This window comes from Balaenoptera borealis (assembly GCF_965194805.1).
Source record: "Balaenoptera borealis genome assembly, chromosome: 10".
Classification (NCBI taxonomy): Eukaryota; Metazoa; Chordata; class Mammalia; order Artiodactyla; family Balaenopteridae; genus Balaenoptera; species Balaenoptera borealis.
The window spans coordinates 61,469,216-61,491,518 of NC_138874.1; the positions used below are offsets into that span (position 1 = coordinate 61,469,216).

A 22,303-nucleotide genomic window follows, 5' to 3' on the forward strand; every position below is an offset into this window, starting at 1 on the left:
CATTTTTCCTTGTAGTAGATGACCTCTAAGATGACTCCCAGTGATCTCCACCTTCCTGGTATGCACACCCCTGTATAATCTTCTCCCCTTGAGTATGGACTGACTGACCTAGTGACTTACTTCTAACCAATAGAATATGGAAAGGTGATGTGATAACAATTCTATGATTAGGTTACAAAAGATTGTGACTTTGTCTTGCTAGCAGACTCTGTCTAGCTGGCCTGGATGAAACAAGCTGCCACGCTGAAAAGGCCATGTGGCAAAGAATCGAGGGTGGTCTCCAGCTAACATCCAGCAAGGAGCTGAGGCCCTCAGTCCAACAGCCCTCAAGGCACTGAAGATTGACAACAACCAATGACTAAGCTAGGAAGCAGATCCTACTGCCGTTAAACCCTGATTGCAGCCTTGTGAGAGACCCTCAGATCGATGACTTCACCAAGCCATACCCAAATTCCTGACCCCCCCAAAACTGAGAGACAATAATTTTGTATTTTTTTAAGCCACTAAGTTTTGCAGTACTTTATTACCTAGCAACAGATTACTAATACCATCCTTGATGGAATACAATTTTTTTGCTTTCCTGGGAGACTAGGGCTTTCTTACCATGGTCACGTAAGAAAGGAAGTTGGGCTATGGGTTTTGAACACAGTCACCCTGATGGGCCCTGTGCAAAGCAGCAGAAAGTACATTATGTCTGTCAGAGCCAACTCACTCTAAAGTAACTAAGGATTGGGAAATGGGGAATTGGGATGTGCAACTTTTCCATTACCCACACGCAGAATTTACCACATCTTAAGAGAAACTTCTGCAGGCAAGAAAAGAATCAAATGGCACTAGAAGGAGAGAGAGTTTTTGAGAGATAGTTGGTCTCACCAGGGCCCTTAACTGCACATTTTTATTTAGTTTTGGCCAACTGGCAGTTAAACACAATTTTAATTATGTTAGCACTAGAAAAAGAAGAGTATCTAGTTTGAGTTTCTTGTTCCAACTTCCTTTCTTAATTGCCTTTTCATTCAAGCCGAAGACTTATGGTGGCAGCCACAGCCCAGTTGAAAAACAATTCATTGTATCAGTGACTGGACCTCATAACAGAGCACCTTAATATGACCAAGTTCTGTACTTCCTGACTCCCCAAGATGGATTATGTTCCTAGCCCATTATGTGAACAAGGGTATCTGACTTATGGCAAATCTATCTGAAACAGCATTGTAGAACTGTATTTTATCTTTAAGAAATGCATTTTATAAAAGTAAGATATTTACTTCTGTTGCAGGAAGGAATTTAAGCAGAAAAATTTCTCTCTAATGTTTGTGGAATCATACGAGAAAGATGGGGGGAACAGAGTGATACATCAACCCACTAACTTGAAAAACTCAGTTGTATTTTTATTTCACGAAGAAAGGCTAAGCTAAGGGTGCCCTATGGTATTGCATGAAATACTTTTCTTCTTTTTCCAAGTCATGCATATCACCCAGGAATTCACAAGGGTAGCATCTCTGTGCTCTATTACTTAAATTTGCACAAGCATGCGATCAATTCTTCTTTCCTTTCCTTCCTCTTTAGGGCTTGTGAAAGGAGTTGAAATTTACAGTCTTGGAGGATGGCAACCTTTGTTTGGAATCATAGAATCATAGACTGTGAGAACCAGAAGGGACCACAGAGATTATCTGGTCCGACCCTCTCATTTTACAAGTGAGGTAATAACCAAGGCCCTTTAATGAAAGATCTTGTCTGTGATTGATGCTTTTAATGACACCTGGGGCCCTGAACCGGAAATCATGCATACCAGTAAGGAGTTTTAACTTCATTTTAGTTTTTTTCTTCTTCTTTGAAGGAAGTGAGAGCAAGAATAGAGGGACAGAGTTGCACAGACTACAGTGGCAGAGCCCTGGGGTCTCAGTCTGGCTCACCCGCTAACTCTGTGACCTTGGAAAAGTCACTTAATGTCTCAATTTCAGCCTTGGTAAACCTGGAGAAAAACAATAGGACCAACCTCTTGAATTGTGGTGAGGATGACAAGAGAGACTGCACGTAAAGCCCTTAGCACAGGACAAGAGCTCACAGAGTGTGTGCAATCGTTACTGTTAGTTCCTACTAGTATTATACCATCTTGGCTGTGCTGATACTTGCCAGTAGCAAATCATTTCACCTGTTGGGCCCCAGTTTGGGCATATGTCAACGGAAGGAATTTCAGCCTCAGGACTCTCTTGATCTTGGGTCTTACCTCCCGCTGACCTCAATCTGAGAGCTACCTCCTCAGCCTTGAATGGCCTCTTCCATCAGCTTCTACCCCAGCTGCCTCTGCACCACTGGACCAGAAGTACATTGAGGGTAAAGCTCACCGCTGACCCTTCACTTCTTTTCCCTCAGACCTAACACAGAGTCTTTGACTCCTAGGTTCCCATTTTAAATCAATACTTAGCTATTGAATTTTTATTGCTTCTAGAGACAAGGCAAGCTAGATAGGTTCATGCAAATGCAAAAGAGAAGATTCTGGCTAAATAACAGCTGAGGATAATATACCATAAATCTCCAAAGAGAGCTCATAATTAGCGCCAATAGCTCTGGGAATAGCGGGCTATCAAAGCACACAAGGCTACGGGAAGGCTGGTAGGTGGAATATGAAACAAGAATTGGACCAAGACGTCAATTTAAGAGTTGGGGTTGAATAAAAAGATCAGTTTTAATGGAGAGGGAGCCTCTAGTGGGAGGTTAAGCCAGGTTTAGTGGAGGAAAGGGATTCACAAATATTTATTAGTTATTTTTAGTCACTTATCCCTGAGGCAAAAGAAGAAATGGTGCCTTAGTTGATTTTTTAAAAAGTACTTGAACTGTAGTTGCAAGCATGAGCCTTTTTAGTTACCAGCATAGCTTATTCCACGGAGTGGCCCTGGGGTGATTTTTCACCCTTCTCTCTTGCTTTCCGCAGAACTTCCATGACAGGCAAAAGTTTTGGAGAAAATAAAGTGCAGCGTGTCCCCTATTGTCAGGGCTTAAATTTTAAATCATTCTGGCCACTCAGTGTGGAACCCAGCAAAGAGCCTTTGTCAGGGAAAGGTCAGATGCAGTTATTAACACAGAGTGACAACTGTACTTCAGAAAACATTTGCCCTCACCCGGCCCTGCAACCTTCACAGAAGCCTTTGCTGACAATCTCTTCATTTCTATACATTGTCAGCAGGGTATCTGACAGCACTTTGTTGTCCGTCTTTGCTCTCTCAGAAGCGTGGCCTGAGAGAGTGCAGTGTAACTTGGGAGAATAAAGGAGAGAAAGAACATTTTAATCTCTGGCCAGGTCACTTCAATGCCACTTCAGTGAACATTTCCCCCCCTCTGGCTAGCAAGACAGAGCCAACTCTGAGTCACAACCTTTGAGTTTTAGAGCTGGGAAGAGTTCCACCTACCCCCTGAGGAACCCCAAAGAACCCCAGGAATCTTTGACCCTGTGGCCAATACTGTGTTCTCTATGGGGTCCCTTCTCCATCACTCTATCTGCCTGAGATCTCAGTTACTAGTAGAAGCTCTTGGTTTCTGGTGACGCCAAGTCAACCAACGTGCGGCTGTGATTTCTCAACACGTTGCGTCCTGGCGCTCCTTGCTGTTCTCTACCGTCATGAGGTTTAACTGAAACTATCCTGAATGGATAAATCAATGCATTTCTCTAGACTTTCAGGACTGGTTCAAAATGATCAAAGCTGGGAGGACATTTTGTCTTACAGTTGGTGGGGAAGTGACAGGGTTAACCCTTCTTGAACAAGCTACGTGTAGGAGAAAGGCAGTAATGCAAAATCTCGCAGCTTTCTATGACTTTGAGTTATGCATCGTGATCTAGGTAAGCAGGGATTACAGAAGCAGAGCAGCCAACTGTATCGATAACCTCCTGTCTAAATGTGTGTCCGTGTGTGTGTGCAAACATGTATGCAAGCATGCTCATGTTCCCAAAGCCTGTCACAGCTGGGCATATGAAGGGAGGAAGAAGACTGAAAGTGTAAGGAGGAATGACACGTGAGCTGCTGGCAGCCAGTATTATTTTGCATAAATTCCCAAATCAAGTAGTGACTGTGAATTACCAATTTCTGGTCCAGATGCTAGTATGAGTCAAATCACTATTCTCAGTGGAGGAATGGCCTCTGTAGCTGTTTTGTTAGTGTGCTGCTACCACGGATCCCTGAACCTGGCCAGCCCTGTCCTAGGTCGATTTTATAGGAAACTCTTTCCCCTTTGGAGCCTGTGGAAGAAAGGGAATCTGCTCCGGAGAGCAATGTTGAAACTGAACAAAGCTGTGACATGTGATAAAGTGATGAGCTCCCCGGGGAAATCTCCACAGGCTTGGCACTAGCTCCATGATTAGTCTTGTCCTCGTTGGGGGATGTACGTTGTCTTTTCCAGCCTCTTGGAAGGAATAAGGTATGATTTGGATATTACTCTGCTGGTGACATGCTGGCATTTCAGCTTTAACAATTTTTAAAGAAACAAGTAGAAGTTTACAGTGCTGGGTACTTAATAACCCTGGAAGACAGCTGAGGGAGGTTGCATGAATGCATATCACATTTTTCTCCAGTCTTCTTTCGGTCATCAAATGTACCCCAGGCACCTCATGTAGCAATTTGCACCCTATCTATACTCAAATAATAATTGCTGATAAGGTGGATTTTCAATAGATGGGGTTAGGAATTTCAAGTCAAAATCCCTCCCACATCTGATTTCTTCCTGAAGGTTGGAACTTTATTGCACTAGTGTTATATACACAGCTGATATGTTTCATAGCAGTTTAGTGTCAGGGACCATAATTTCCTCCAAATCTGTACAAAAATAAGTCTTGCCAAAAATGGGTTTACCTCTGTTTTATCCATCAGAGATTAGATACAGAACCACAGGCAGAGGTCATGGTTTGCAAATCAGTTTTTGGAGATGTCATTCATTGGTCATCACCTCTAATTAGCTCCTGGTTCTCTTAAATGAGTCTGAATCACTTCAGGTCAATGACAGAAATGTATGTTCATTTCCTATGTGGAGGGTGCTGAATGAAAAAAACACTGAGTTGAGAGAATAGAAAAGTTCACAGCAAGAGGCGAAGAAAGATTTTCTGGTTTACAACATTTTGGTGTTGTGAAAGAATCATTTTTTATTTGACTTTTTTAAAAAAAGAACTTGTTCCTGTTTATGAAGTTTAGATTCATACTTCTTACACATTAATGACTGTTTGCTTGCTTTTGTTAGGCATAAACACTGAGACCAAAACCACTAATCCAATGGCTCTGAGGGAGTGTGCAATTGTGGGTGCTGACGAATCTAAATAGTACTAAATTCTTGTTGCACTACCATTCCTCTATACTTGAAGATGTTATCAGATGCCATGAAAACCCAAGGCTTCCATCCGAGGAGGTACTTGTTGGCAGTGGTCTGTCTTGGCTCTTAAACGCAGGTTCACAGCAAGCATTCTTGATCATTTTATCTGCCCTCCGCTTTCCAGCATTAATGGAAGTTATTTTCCCTCACACATTTTGATTGAAATTGCATGTAATCTATTCATAAATTTAGAGAAAATTTTAAAATTGTGAAGATTGAAACTTTTCATGATTAAACACAGTGTATCTCTCCATTTATTTAGGTATTTTTCATGTCCATCAATAAAATTTATTTCTTTTATCCACGATGTTCTAAAAGCTTTGCTGCTGTTGGGAATTACAGTTCTTAAATTGTATTTTTGAATTGGTCACTGCCAGCATATAGAAATATTACTAATTTTTATGTTGATCTTCTACTTAAAAATTTTATTTCTAATACTTTGTAGAGTCTCTTGAATTTTTTACTGTAGAAAGAAAATTTTACTGTAGAAGAAAAATTCTCAAAGAAAGGAGTTTGCTCCCTTTCTTTCCAATATTTATACCTTTTGTTTCTTTTTCTTCTCTTACTGTGTTGGTTAGGAACTCCAATAAAATATTAAAGAGAAGCATCAATAGCAGGAATCCTAAATTTGCTTCTAACTTTAAAGTTACACCACTAAGTACACTGTTTTCAGTAGGTTTTTGAGAAATAATATTTTATCATATAAGGGAAAGATTTATTCATTTTGCATTTTGGTAAGATCTTTGCCTTCTTTTAATATCCACAATGAATGTTAAATTTTATTAAATTCCTTTTGTGTTTATTAAAATGACCATATACCCTTTTCTTTACTCTTTTTATCTCACGACTTACATAGAGAGATTTCCCGATATGAAATTATCCTTGCTTGTTTTAACATAGATATAAATTTCTTAATATATGTATTGATTTCACTTAATAAATATATGAAAGTATCTATTATATATTCAACACCTAAATATAATGTTTAGATACTTAATATATTCAATGGTAATATAGTAGAATACATAGGGTTTTCTTCATAATGGACTATTCTTGCATAGCTCTCATAAATAAGCAGCTAAACCATATACATCACATATATTAATCTTATAAATATATACTCATTCTACTGTATTTAATATAAATGTTTGACTTCTGTATATAATACAATTAGTAATATTATATATAGGATTCTTGCATCTATGTTGATAGATAAAACTAATCTGCAATTTTATTGTCTTGATCTATTCTCATCTGATTATATTATCTAAATTATACTAACCTAAGAGAGTGAGCAGGACATTTTCCCCTGTTTTATAATCTGAAACAATTGAATTTGTGTAGGCTTGGTTTTGTACTTTCTTAGGGCAGACCTGTGAAAATCTTAAACTCTTTCTTAATTAAAATTTTTTTTACTTGGAAGGACTCATCTTCCAAACTCTGCCCTCTCCATAGATTTTGTCAGGTCTTGGCTTTAGACTTTATTAGGGAGGATCTCTAGAGTAGGCTTTCTAGAGTAGGTCCCTATTCTTAAGGTTTGACCTTTTTGGTATCTCAGTCGGATGCCTGAGATGTCAATAAGGAGTTAATGAGAACAGCTGAACTTGTCTTGTGCCCTAGCATTGTGTGACCTTTAGTTTCTCTGTTCTACTCTCATCTCTGATGAACTTGCTTTTTGGAAATCCTCAGCGTATTTTGTTCTGTGCAAATATAGCCCAACACTTAGTCACAGACTTCTAGGGGATTGCCATGCCTGCTTCTGGGGTCTCATCTCTGCACAGCTTCCTCCTGTCTCATGTCCTACTCACAGACTCCAGTCTCTTCAGCTGCCCCAAACTCTTATCTCCACCTCCTCAGTTCAGCAAGATGACTGAACACGGTTTGGACCTTAGCTTACTGCACCACGATTTAAAAATTGCCCTCAGGCAGAGATCTAAGACAATCACTCTTAAGTGTGGCCTACTTCTTCCGTTTCTCTTCTTCAGGGATCAGTCTCATGCTTCCTGTTGTCTGATGCTTTATAAACTTTTGTGGGTTTTTTTTTTTTTTTAATTAATAGTGGGAAGGCTAGTTCAGTACCAGTTTCTCTATCATAGCTAAAAGCTAGATCCAGATATAGTATTTTTTTTTTATTCTAGAAATTTTATTTGATCTTTTTAATAGATTCTGCTACTCTAGTGACATTTTCCATCTTTTATTTTGGCCATCTTTATCTCTATGGTCTTGAATAAACTAATCACATTGCTTTTAAGGCCTTTGTCAGCCAAGTCACGATGGGTCTGTTTCTATTTTATGTATTATTTTCTCTCAGTTTTTGGTTAGATAGTCCTGTATTTTTGTTTAACTAGTATTCTTTTGAACTGATGTATAACATAAAAAATTCAAAAATCTTAAGTTTACAATTAAATGAATTAATACATATGTGTAATGAGTATGTAACAACCATTTAAATCAAGATAATAGACTATTTCTAGGTCCTGGAAGACTTGTTTATGCTTATTCCCAGTCACTAGTCCCCTAGAGGTAACCATTATTCTGATTTTCTATCTCTACAGATCAGTTTTAAATCTTCATGTAAATGAAATAACATTTTAGGTACACTTTTGTGTCTAGTATTATTCACTTTATGATGTCTTTAGATTCATCCGTGTTGGCCTGTGTATCAGTAGTTTGTGTTTTTTTTCCCCAATGTGTGTATTATTCCTTCACTCTTAAAGGGCACACATTATTTACTATTCCATTCTTGATGGACACAACAGTTGCTTCCAGGTGGGGGTGTTTAATTGTAGCTTCTATGATTATTCTTGTGCATTACTTTTGACATATATAAGCTCTCATTTCTATTGGGTTCATATCAGAGAGTAAAGTTATTGGCTTATAGTGTATATGGATCATTTACTTTAGAAAATATTTCCAAATAATTTACCAAATATTTTATTCTCATCACTGTAGAACCTGCTCTTTGGGAACTTACAAATAATCTTGTCTTGTGCAAGTACAGCCCAATTCTCAGTCACAGACCTTCAGGGAATCCCCAGACATAAGAAATCCCACTTGTTCTACATCCTTTCCAACACCTGATATTATCAGTTGTTTTAATTTTAGCCATTCTCAAGGGTATATAGTACTATATATATAGTATATAGTGGTTTTATTTTGCATCCCTGTGATGAATAATGATACCGAGCACCTTTTTACATGTTCAAGTCCAATTCCATCAATTTATTTATTTTATAAATATATTAAAAAAATGTAGAGAGGCAAGCTGGTAGTAACTTCTTCTAAAGAAGAATTCCTTTCCCTTCACAGGGCAGGTAGAGTGGAGTTTTAAGTGATGATTTCTCTTATAGGTGTTTTCTGTTCCTCTGACTGTAATCCTGTGATGTGAGAATACACCTGTTCCTCCAGGCCTTTGTCCAGCCTTATTTTGTTGGAGAACTCCTCTTCCCAGGCTCCCCTCTGTTGGAATCCTATCACCACCCTAGGTGATACTCAATGGTAGAATTCTTAAATGGCCCCAGGTTCACACTCTTTCCTCTGATGGCCTTCTGTGGGCCCATAGGAAACACACGATGCCATGCGTTGTTGGGTGCAGGGTTATTTTCAAATGCAGACCTTTACTTTCCCTTGACCCTGATGCTTAGGTCAGCAGCCACAGTCCTTTCTTTGAGATTCCTCAGACATGGATCTAACAGTGGTCAAACTCCAGGGGACATACATCTACTCCTCAGGTGGTTTCCCATAAGATATTAAGTAAGGGAGCAGATACTTCCTCTCTTTTCCTACTTAGGACTCATAGCCCAGCTTTCACCAATTAAATCCTCATAATCCAGTCTTGACAGTTTTATGCCCAGCAAGTGGTTAAGGGTTTCAAGAATCATGAAGTCAGCTCAGTTACTTGCCTTGAGAATTTACTTTAAAGTTTAAAAGTGTCAACTTACTTTAAAATTTTATATCTGTGTTATTGTGGTAAGCTGAATAATGTCCCTACAAATATGTTTACATGCTGGTCCCCAGAATTTTAAAAATGTGTTACTTTACACAATAAAAGGAAGTTTGCGGAAGTGCAGAACCAAGATGGCATAGAAAGACCCTGAGCTCATCTCCTCTCATGGGCACACCAAAACCACAACTATCTGCAGAAAAACCATCGATGAAAAAGACTGAAACCTACCAGAAAAGATCTTCTACAACTAAAGACATAAAGAAGGAACCGCAATGAGATGGGCGGGGGGACTCACGATATAATCAAATCAAGTCCCATACCTCCAGGTGGGCGACCCACAACGAATAATTACAGTGCAGAGGTTCTCCCTGTACTTAGGAGTGAGAGTTCGGAGCCCCATGTTGGTCTCCCTCAGCCTGGGGGTCCTGCACAGGAAGATGAGCCCTTAGAGCATTTGGCTTTGAAGGCCAGCAGGGATTAATTTCAGGAGTCCCACAGGCCTAGGGGAAAGAGAGACTTCACTCTTAAAGGGCACACACAAAATCTCACAGGCACCAGGACCCAGGGTAAAAGCAGTGATTCTATAGGAGCCTAGACCAGACCTACCTGCTGAACGTGGAGAGTCTCCCTGAGAGGTGGGGGACAGGGTGGCCGCTGCGGCTTACCCTGGGGACGTAGACACTGGCATCAGCCATAATTGGAAGTTGGTTCTACTGCCTGGAGGAAGCCAGCACTTGGGCGACATCTTGGAATCCTCCCTCTAGCTCATTGGCACCAAGACCTGGCTCCACCCAATAGCCTGGAGACACCAGTGCTGAGATATAGAGGTATCCCCCACTTTTCAAACGTTTGCTTTACGTCACTTTATGCTTAGGAAAGACCTACATTAGTACCAATTTCAAACTGAAAGAAATCCGAAGATTTTTGCTTTTATGGAAAGGTGAAAAACACAAAGAGCATCAGCATTTGTTTTGCAGCGGGCCCTTATAGAGGCATCCCTCACCCCAAGTAGTGAGAGTGGCACCGCCAAGCTCTTCTGGGAACAACATTCCACATCTCAGTGTCAAGCCCCCATAGCTCTGAACCGTGTCTGTCAGCATCTGTGCTTCATCTCCATTTATTCAGTGTGTCAGTTAGCAAGAGGTGTCCTAAGGTAATTGCTATTTCGCTTTATACCATTTTGGCTTATGAAAAGTTTCATAGCATGGCTCTACTTTCAGTTAGTGGGGGAAACCTGTATATAGATATATGGGGAGACACCAGCCTAGGCAGCAGTCATTGTTTTGGGGTCTCTGGAAGCCCAAGGTATGTTTTTAATAATTCATTTACCCTGGTTTTTCTGTAGAAGAAAGAAAGTTTGTTTTGTCACAAAATGCATTTCTCGAGTTCTAGTCTAGGCTTGCCTTTGGCTGATTGCATTTGGGCTGTTTCCTAATGACTCTTTTCATCATGTGTCTAGAAAACCCATAAAAGAGTACATCCTCATTATGTGGAGATATTTTCTTAAATCTGAATGCCAGGTAGCCTCTTAAAAGCATTTCCAGCCTGTGTGTATGAATTTATGTATGTGTATATATGAACGTTCTATGCACATGTTTCATGTATATGTTTGTATATGCATGTAACATTTTGCTTCTCCCTACCTCAGCTACCCTCTCCCAGTGTCACACTCTTTACCTTGTAAACATCAGTCTACTACCTTCAGAATCTTGATTTTTAATATTCCATTCTTAAGAGACTGTGCTATATTTCCAGTCCTCACTTTAATAATTCCTTAGCTCTCATCTGACCTCATCAAAAGTTCAGTCTCCAATTCATTAATCCTACCATTCTCTCATAATCCTTTAGTTTTCTGTCCTTCCATTCTCTCCTCATGCAGGTTAAGAGCCTGTCATCTATTACAATAGTTCAGTGTTTGCAATCTCAGAAGTTTACGGGGTCAGGCAGAAAACATAAACAAGTGAAACAGGCAAGACAGAACATAGCAAGAATGTGTAGGGACATGGTGAACCAAATTGTGTTCCATTGAAAGTCATTCGAATGCTTACTTTTAGTACAATGGGCTAGCCAAACAAAGTCTGTCTCCAGGCTAAATTTGCCCATTCATCTCTCCCCTTATTTCCACTTATTGCTATCCTCCAAAACCTCAACTTTTGTTGAACTCATTCCCTACTTTCTCCATGTCTGCATCCAAGTTGCTTCAGATTGCAGAAGGGAAAAATCATACAGTCAGGCTGACCATTCACTTTCAATTCACATCTTGAGGTGGGCACTCCACACTGAGCATCCATCCTCCCACACTTCCTAATAAACTTTCTGTTCCACTCTCAGAGGTGACAATTTCATACTTTCTCCTCTCCACGTACCTCATTATTGGGATGCTTTTAGCTGCAGTAATAGAGTTCTCACCCACAATTGCTTCTATTTATAAGAAATCCTCTCTCTAACCTCAGTTACGTGTTATCCTATTTCTTTCTTTCATTGCAGTCATTATAATCTACAATCATTTGGTTTTGCTTGCTGATTTTTGGTGTTTTGTTTTTTTTTTTAATTTCCCTCCAGCAGAACACAAACTCCCTGAGGGCAAGGACCATGCCTCTCTTATTCACCAAGTAGCTCCAGGGTCTAGAACAATGGCTGCCATATATTATTATAGCTACTTGTTAAGTAAGGAATTAACAAGGATGAGGACACGGTTCAACATGTTTGAAATTCCAAGAAATTCGGGATAAAGCATTGTTTCAGGTAAGGTCTAGAATAAGGCTTGGCAAACTTTGTTCAACAAAGGGACAGATAATAAATATTTTCAGCTTTGCAGGCCATACAGTCTCTGTCACAACTCTTCCATTCTGCTGTGATAGCAGGAAAGCAGCCATGAGTAACACACTTTGAATAGTACTGTCCAGATTTGGACCACGGTCATCATTTGCAGACCCCTGTTCTAGATGAACAGATTCTTTGTACAAACCAAAATCCTGGGCTCATACTATTACTTGTGGGTGCTCAAGAAATGATATATGCATGCCTAAATTCACATCTGTACTATCTACTGAAAGGCAGAACATCAGAGGGGTTGAGACTATGGACCCCAGAGCCAGCTTGCTCTGTTCAAGTCCTGGTCTTCACATACGTGCTTTGTGACCATTTCCATTTCCTCATCCTTGAAATAGGGATAAAAACACTGTCTATGTTGTAGAGGTAAATGAGGATTAAATGAGGTAATCTTTGTGAAACACTTATAACAGAGCTTGGCAAATAAATGCTAAATGTATGTGTTGAATAAATGTGGAATATGTTCTTGCTAAGCCCTTTGCAGACATTGTCACGTTTCCTTCTCACAGAAACCCAGTGAGGTAGGTATAAGTATTATCTCCATTTTAAAGATATGGATAATGGGATTCAGAGACATTAGGTAGGATTCCATGGTCACACAGTTAGTAAGTGATAGTATTAGGACCAGATAAATACATTTAGAAATAAAAAGTTCTGAAAAGTATAATGCATTTCTCATCCTCAATATCAATTCAAAATAAAGGTAACTAATATAGACTGCCTTCTGCACTGGTTTTAAAACACAGCTGCAAATACTCTGATACAATTCTCATCAGGAGGAATCCCCTCCTCTTGAATCTAGATAGATTTGAGACTACTTCAACCAATAGAGTACAATGAAAGTGACACTATGTGACTTCCAAAGGGCCACTCAGATTTTGTCTTGTTCACTGGAACACAATCATGTAGAACTCTAAGCCACTACGTAAAAAGTCCTATTACCCTAAGGCCCATGTTTCAAGGAAGCCCAAGCCAGGCTCCTGCCATGGAGTCCTTGGGGCTGCAGCCTGGCAACTCGTAAGAGGTCATGGAGAGGATGTGACTGCCAGTTGACCTGCAGGCGGGTCCCACACACTCAGAAGCACCTCACACACTCCCCTGTCTTAGAATGTCCTTCTGCCCACTGTTCCCTCAGTGGGAGCTGTTCCAAGGACACAGCCTTGAGAGAGCAAGGTGTTGTTGAGACCATCTGAACTAAATACATGACTGAACCCAGGGACAAGAGACAAGATGGCAGAGGAGAAGGACTTGAGCTCACCTCTTCTCACAAAAACACCAAAATCACAACTAACTGCTGAACAACCATCAACAAAAAAGACTCAAACCTACCAGAAAAGATATTCTACACCTAAAGACAAAGAAGAATCCGCAACAACATGGTAGGAGGGCATCTTCACGATATAATCAAATCCCATACCTACCTGGTGGGCGACCCACAAACTGAAAAATAATTATATTGCAGAGGTTCTCCCACAGGAGGGAGAATTCTGAGCCCCATATCAGGCTCTCCAGACTCAGGGTCTGGCATCGGGAGGATGGGCCCCCAGAGCATTCGGCTTTGAAGGCCAGGAGGGCTTGAGTGCAGGAGCTCCATGGGAATGGGAGAAACAGAGACTCTACTCTTGCAGGGGGCACACAAGTTTTCATATGCACTGGGACCCAAGGCAAAGCAGTGACTCCATAAGAGCCTAGGCCAGACCTACCTGCAGGTCTTGGAGGGTCTCCTGGGGAGGTGGGAGTCAGCTGTGGCTCACTGTGGAGGCAAGGACACTGGCAGTGGATGCCCCAGGGAATACTCTTCGGCATGAGCTCTCCCGAAAGTTGGCATTTTGGCACAGAGACTGAGCCCCACCCAATAGCCTGCAGGCTCGTGCCAGGACACCTCAGGCCAAACAACCAATGGGGTGGGAACACAGCCCCACCCATCAGCAGACAGGCTGCCTAAAGTCATCCTGAGCCAAGAGCCACCTATAAACACACGCCTTGACATGACCCTGCCCACCAGAGGGACAAGACCTAGCTCCAAACACCAGTGGGTGGGCACCAGTCCCTCCCACCAGGAAGCCTGCACTAGCACCTGGACCATCCTTGCCCACCAGGGCATAGACACCAGAACCAAGAATTACAATCCTGCAGCCTGAGGAATGGAGATCACAAAAACAGAAAGTTAGACAAAATGAGACAGCAGAGAAATAAGTTCCAAACAAAGGAACAAGATAAAACCCCAGAAGAACAACTAAGAGAAGTGAACATAAGCAATCTGTTGGGGGGAAAATTTCAGAGTAATGATAGTAAAGATGATCCAGGATCTCAGAAAAAGAATGAAGGCACAGATGAAGAAGATACAAGAAATGTTTAATAAAGAACTATAAGCTTTAAAGAACAAAAAAACAGATGGACAATAAAATAACTGAAATGAAAAATATACTAGAAGGAATCAATAGCAGAATAAATGAGACAGCAGAACAAATAAGTGAGCGGGAAGACAGACTGATGGAAATCACTGCTGTGGAATGGATAAAGAAAGAAGAATGAAAAGAAATGAAGACAGTCTAAGAGACCTCTGAGACAACATTAAATGCACCAACATTCTCATTATAGGGGTTTCAGAAGGAGAGGAGAAAGGGCTTGAGAAAATATTTGAAGAGATAATAGCCAAACTTTCCTAACGTGGCTCAAGTTTCCTAACACTAACTCAAGTCCAGGAAGCGCAGAGTCCCATACAGTGTAAATCCAAGGAGGAACACACTGAGACACATATTAATCAAAATAACAAAAATTAGAGACAAAGAGAAAATATAGAAAGTAACAAGGGAAAAGCAACAAATAACATACAAGGGAATCCATATAAGGTTAGCAGCTGACTTTTCAGCACAAACTCTGTAGGCCAGAAGGGAGTGGCATGATATATTTAAAGTGATGAAAGGGAAAAATCTGCAACCAAGAATATGCTACCCAGCAAGGTTCTCATTCAGATCTGACAGAGAAATCAAAAGCTTTACAGACAAGAAAAGGCTAAGAGAATTCAGCACCACCAAACCAGCTTTACAACAAATGCTAAAGGAACTTCTCAAGACGGAAAAGAAAAGGCCACAACTAAAAACAAGAAAATTGCAAATGGGAAAGCTCAACAGGAAAGGCAAACATAACGGTAGGAAATCATCCACACACAAATATTATATCAAAACCAGCAATCATGAGAAGAGGGGAGTACAAATTCAGGATACTGGAAATGCATTTGAAATTAAGAGACCAGCAACTTAAAACAATCTTGTACATATATATACCAAAACCTCATGGTAACCACAAAACAAAAATCTATGACAGATACACACACACAAAAGAAAAAGCAATCCAAAACACAACACTAAAGATAGTCATCAAATCAGAAGAGAAGAGAACAAAAGACTAAGGGAAGAGAAAAGACCTACAAAAACAAATCCAAATCAATTAAAAAGTTGGCAGTAAGAACATACACATCAATAATTACCTTAAATGTAAATGGATTAAATGCCCCAACCAAAAGACATAGACTGGCTGAATGGATACAAAAACAAGACCCATATATATGCTGTCTACAAGAGACCTACTTCAGATCTAGGGACACATACATACTGAAAATGAGGAGATGGAAAAATGTATTCCATGCAAATGGAAATTTTAAAAAAGCTGGAGTAGCAATACTCATATCAGACAAAAGAGACTTTAAAACGAAGACCGTTACAAGAGACAAGGAAGGACACTACATAATGAACAAGGGATAAATCCAAGAAGATATAGCAATTGTAAATATATATGCACCCAACATAGGAGCATCTCAATACATAAGGCAAATACTAACATCCATAAAAGGAGAAATTGACAGTAACACATTAATAGTGGGGGACTTTAACACTCCACTTTCATCAATGGACAGATCATCCAGGAAGAAAATCAATAAGGAAACACAGACCTATAATGGCACATTAGACGAGATGTACTTAACTGATATTTATAGAGCATTCCATCCAAAAGCAGCAAAATACACATTCTTTTCAAGTTCACATGGAACATTCTCCAGGATAGATCACATGCTGGGCCACAAAGCAAGTCTCAGTAAATTTAAGAAAATTGAAATCATATCAAGCATCCTCTCTGACCACAATGCTAAGATTAGAAATCAACTATAAGAAAAAAACTGTAAAAAACACAAACACATGGAGGCTAAACAATATGTTCTAAGCAACCAATGGATCACTGAGAAAATAAAAAAATACCTAGAGACAAATGAAAATGAGAACATGATGATACAAAAACCTATGGGACATGGCAAAAGCAGTTGTAAGAGGGAAGTTTTTAGCAATAAAATCTTACCTCAGGAAACAAGAAAAATCCCCAATAAACAACCTAACCTTATACCTAAAGCAACTAGAGAAAGAAGTACAAAAAAAACCCGAAGTGAGTAGAAGGAAAGAAATCCTAAAGATCAGAGCAGAAATACAGGAAATAGAGATGAAGAAAACAATAAAAAGGATCAATGAAACTAAAAGCTGGTTTTCTAAAAAGCTAAACAAAATTGATAAACCATTAGCTAGCCTCAACAAGAAAAAAAGGGAGTGGATCAAATCAATAAAATTAGAAATGAAAAAGGAGACATTACAACTGAAACCACATAAATACAAAGGATCAAAAGAGTTTACTACAAGCAACTATATGCCAATAAAATGGACAACCTAGAAGAAATGGACAAATTCTTAAAAAGGTACAATCTTTCAAGACTGAACCAGGAAGAAACTGAAAATATGAACAGACCAATCACAAGTACTGAAATTGAAACTGTGATTGAAAAACTCTCAACAAACAAAAGTCCAGGACCAGATGGCTTCACAGGTGAATTCTATTAAATATTTAGAGAAGAGTTAACACCTATCCTTCTGAAACTATTCCAAAAAACTGCAGAGGAAGGAACACTCCCAAACTCATTCTATGTGGCCACCATCACCCTGATACCAAAACAAGACAACGTTACCACAAAAAAAATTATAGGCCAATATTGCTGATGAACTTTGACGCAAAAATCCTCAACAAAATACAAGCAAACCGAATCCAACAGTACATTAAAACGATCATACACCATGATCAAGTGGGATTCGTCCCAGCAATGCAAAGATTTTTCAGTATCTGCAAATCAATCAGTGTGATACACCACATTAACAAATTGAAGAATAAAAACCATATGATCATCTCAGTAGAGGCAGAAACAGGTTTTGACAAAATGCAACACCCACTTATGATAAAAAAAAACTCTCCAGAAAGTGGGCATAGAGAGAACCTACCTCAACATAATAAAGGCCATATATGACAAACCCACAGCTAACATCATACTCAACAGTGAAAAGCTGAAAGCGTTTCCTCTAAGATCAGGAACAAGACAGGGATGTCCACTTTTAGTCAACACAGTTTTGGAAGTTCTACCCACCGCCATCAGAGAAGAAAAAGAAATAAAAGGTATACTAATTGGAAAAAAAGTAAAACTGTCACTGTTTGCAGATGACACAATACTATACATAGAAAAACCTAAAGATGTTACCGGGAAACTACTAGAGCTAATCAGTGAATTTGGTAAGGTTGCAGGATACAAAATTAATACACAGAAATCTTTTGCATTTCTATACGCTAACAACAAGAGATAATAAAGAGAAATTAATGAAACAATCCCATTTACCATCGCATCAAAAAGAATAAAATACCTAGGAATAAACCTACATAAGGAGGCAAAAGACCTGTACTCTAAAAACTATAAGACACTGATGAAAGAAATTTAAGATGACACAAACAGATGGAAAGATATACTGTATTCTTGGATTGGAAGAATCAATATTGTGAAAATGACTATTCTACTCAAGGCAATCTACAGATTCAGTGCAATCCCCATTAAATTACCAATGGCATTTTTCACGGAACTAGAACAAAAAAATTTTTAATCTGTATGGAAACACAAAAGACCCCAAAGAGCCAAAGCAATCCTGAGAAAGAAAAATGGAGCTGGAGGAATCAGGCTCCCTGACTTCAGACTGTATTATAAAGCTACAGTAATCACACCAGTAAGGTACTGGCACAAAAACAGAAATCTAGATCAATGGAACCAGATAGAAAGCCCAGAAGTAAACTCACGCACCTATGGTCAATTAATCTATGACAAACTAGGCAAGAATATACAATGGAGAAAAAACAGTCTCTTCAATAAGTGGTGCTGGGAAAACTGGACAGCTACATGTAAAAGAATGAAACTAGAATATTCTCTAACACCTAACACAACAATAAACTCCAAATGGATTAAAGACCTAAATGTAAGACCAGATACCATAAAAACTCCTAGAGGAAAATGTAGGCAGAACTCTCTTTAACATAAATTGCAGCAATATCTTTTTGGATCCACCTCCTAGAGTGATAAAAATAAAAACAAAAATAAACAAATGGGACCTAATGAAACTTAAAAGCTTTGGCAAAACAAAGGAAATCATAAACAAAACGAAACTGCAACCCACAGAGTGGGAGAAAATATTTGCAAATGAAGCAACCGACAAGGGATTAATCTCCAAAATATACAAACAGCTCATGCAGCTCAATATCAAAAAAACAAACAACCTAATCAAAAAATGGGCAGAAGCTCTAAATAGACATTTCTCCAAAGAAGACATGAAGGTGGCCAAAAAGCACATGAAAAGATGCTCAACATTGCTAATTATTAGAGAAATGCAAATCAAAACTATAATGAGGTATCACCTCACACCAGTCAGAACGGCCATTATCAAGAAGTCTACAAACAGTAAATGCTGGAGAGGGTGTGGAGAAAAGGGAACCCTCCTACACTGTTGGTGGGAGTGTAACCTGGTACAAACATTATGGAGGTTCCCTAAAAAACTAAAAATATTGATAGAACTACCATATGATCCAACAATCCCACTCCTGGGCACATATCTGGAGAAAACCATACTTTGAAAAGATACATGCACCCCAGTGTTCACTGCAGCACTATTTACAGTAGCCAAGACATGGAAGCAACCTAAATGTCCATCGACAGAGGAATCGATAAAGAAGATGTGGTACATATATGCAATGGAATATTACTCAGCCATAAAAAAGAATGAAATAATGCCATTTGCGACAACATGAATGGACCCAGAGATGATCACGCTAAGTGAAGTAATTCAGAGAAACACAAATCATATGATATCACTCATCTGTGGAATCTAAAAAAGTGAGACAAATGAACTTATTTACAAAACAGAAACAGAGTCACAGACTTCAAAAACAAACTAATAGTTACAAAGGGGAAAGGTGGGGGGAGGGATAAATTAGGAGTTTGGGATTAACAAATACATACTACTCTATATAAAATAGATAATCAACAAGGACCCCTACTGTATAGCATAGAGAACTCTACTCAATAATCTGTAATAACCTATATGGGAAAAGAATATGAAAAAGGATATACGTATATGTATAACAATCACTTTGCTGTACACCTGAAACTAACGCAATATTACTATACTCTAATATACAATAAAAAGTAAATTAAAAAAAAAAAAAAAGGAAGCCCGAGCCACCTGGAGAGGCTGTATATAGCTTCTTAAGTCAGTAGTCCCATCTGAGCCCAGCCTTGGAGTCACCCCTGCCCAGGAGCGAGACATGTAAGTTGAAAGTCTTCAGTCCCCAGTTTTGGAGTAACCCACAGACATTAACTCTTCCCAGCTGAGGCCCCAGACATCATGGAGCAGACAGACCATTCCCACTGTGATCTGAGTTCTTGAACCACAGAATACATGAACATAATAAAATATTGATAATTGGTGGTTTATGTGACTAAGTTTCAGGGTGCTTTGATTAGCACATAGACAGACAGAACAGCTTTTTTTTCCAGATTTTCCTAAACTAGAATTATAATTAAGTTCATCAATGCTGGTCTTCCTTCATTTCTCAGTGACCTTGCTTTGCTGCTACCTTGAAAGTCTTTTGAATCACCCAGCATTAGAAAGAGCTTGGATTTGTACCCAGGAAGTCTTCCTTTGGAGCAGACTGCTGACCCCTACACACTACTAGAGGGTCACAAGCAAATCATTTCATTTCTTTGGGTCAGTTTCCTCTTCTAAAATGTTGAGCAAAGCCTGCTTTGCAGGATTGCCATGAGAATCATGATACCATGGGCACAAAACTGCTTTCAAGGAATTTAGACTCCAGGCTTACGGCAAGAGACCTGGGGCAAAGGGTAGTTTTAATCTTCCCGGAGTTCCAGTCTTACAAAGAAGCACATTTGCCCAAACAAATCCATGGTGCTGATGCCACAGCCATCAGAAGAGCAAGCACGCTTCTCACCACACGCTGGGGGCTCCTAAAGGGTCTGCGTGTGCACGTGTATGTAATTTTATAGTGGGCCAGCCTGGTGATTTTGAAACAACTCAAGTGTCTGACATGAGAGTGAGTGACAGTACTTGGAACCAGGGCCATGAAATGCAAGTCCATTGCAAATCACTCGGTCGTGCTGTCAGGGGAATCGTAGTCACCATATATATTTTCTTAAATGTAGTTTCCCAGCAAACCTTTCATAAAATTCACGACTGTGACTGACCTCTGCTACGTGCTTGCCTCCACAGCTTCCCCTTTGCCCTCCAGTATAACCCGGGCTTGTAATGCACTTGTGGCAAACACCATTGATGGGCTGCTGAATCGCCATTCCCAGCACCCTTCTCGCTTTCTGCCTCCTTCTAGAGAATCCTGAAAACTGATACTTGCCATCCCAACTTCCCATGCAGCTAGGGGCAGCCAGTGTCCGTGAGGAATAAGCAAAAGTCTTTTGGGAAAGGTCATTCGTAAAATATTTTTCTTTCCTGCTATGCAGATACATAAAGTCATATAAAGTCGGCACAGCCTTTCCCACTTACCCTTTCTCCTGCCTTGAATGCAGAATGGATGCAGCTGTAGCAGCCACTTTGAGACAATGAGGGCAACTCCAAAAGCAGTATCTGATTTCTTTGAACCAACCACCTTTCTCTGGAAGAAAACACAGGCCCAGTTTGTGTAAGCCACTGGAATTGTATTTTTCTTTTACTTGCAGATGCAGAGAGTTCTAATATAAAACTTGTACCGTGAGCAATTGAACCCTTGTCCTATGTGAGCAGGTAACTTTCCTTTCCCTGCCCCTTATGAGGAAGGTCAAAACAAAAACCCTTGAATGTAAAGTCACACTCAGAGGCCACGGATTTCTCTGCCTCTACGGTCCATGACCTCACAGACAGCCCCTCCCGTAAAGTTCTGCCACTCTGCTTAGACCACTGCCACAGCCTCCCTGATTTTCTTCAGTTCCCTATCCCGGTGCCCTCCCGTCCTCCACACTGAAGCCACAGAGGTCTTTCCAAAAGCAAACGTCCATCCATGTATTCCTGCTGAAGGCAGCAAGCCAGGGCTTGCTCATGAAATCCTGAACTTCTTCACTCTGCTGAGAAGGCTTGCCTTGACCTGGCCTCTGGGTCCCTCTCCAGCTTCTGTTTCAAGCAATTCTTTTCAACTTTCCCCTCTCTATTCTCAGTTCTTCAAACTCAGCTTCAGCCACACTGAACTTAAACATCCCCCCTTCTCACTATTCTAATCCCTCTGCCTGGGTAACTCACTCTCACCCCAGACTTCTCTGCTCCAGACAGACAGACAGACAGACACACACACACACACACACACACACTCTGCTCTAGATTTGTTCGTCCCACCACAGGCTCCCATAGTACTCTACACCAGTATTTGGAGCAGCAAATACAAAATACAAGTAAATATCTTTCCCACAAGATGGTAAGCCACCTAAGGGCAAGGCCTGAGTATATCTTGTTCACTGTTGTGATGCCAGTACGGGTATTCTGATCAGCTCCCATGCACCCCATTGACGCGGGACGAATCCTCCACCCTAAACAGTGGCGGAGCACCCAGCACCAGGCAGATTATGAGCCATAAATACTCACAGAGAAGGGGAGGAGGACACCTCAGTCCAGGCAGGACCACACAAGGATTGCGCTTGGGGGTAGAGAAAACCGGCAGGGACTGTGGGATTCAGGCTTTGTGGTGAAGAGAGTGAGGTAACCCTTCGTTCACGTGGAGGGATGTGATTGGCTTGTTTGAATAATTTCACGATTTGATGGGGAGGTGAAACCC

The 22,303-nt window shown here is 40.1% G+C and overlaps 1 protein-coding gene and 1 long non-coding RNA gene across 4 annotated transcripts in view; one reads left to right on the plus strand and one right to left on the minus strand.

Annotated features, from left to right (window-relative positions):
* The window catches only part of LRMDA (leucine rich melanocyte differentiation associated), a 1,312,323-nt gene extending 1,301,343 nt beyond the window's left edge, over nucleotides 1-10,980 (plus strand). The window contains exon 12 of the mRNA XM_082408834.1: nucleotides 1,564-10,980. The gene's annotated coding sequence lies outside the window, so the exon portion shown is untranslated. The remainder of the gene's footprint in view (nucleotides 1-1,563) is intronic.
* Nucleotides 1-22,303, minus strand: part of LOC309604601 — a 99,200-nt gene that overhangs the window by 54,838 nt on the left and 22,059 nt on the right. For all 3 annotated transcript variants that reach the window (XR_014230920.1, XR_014230921.1, XR_014230922.1), the window contains exon 2: nucleotides 21,049-21,157. This is a non-coding gene — a long non-coding RNA (uncharacterized lncRNA). The remainder of the gene's footprint in view (nucleotides 1-21,048; nucleotides 21,158-22,303) is intronic.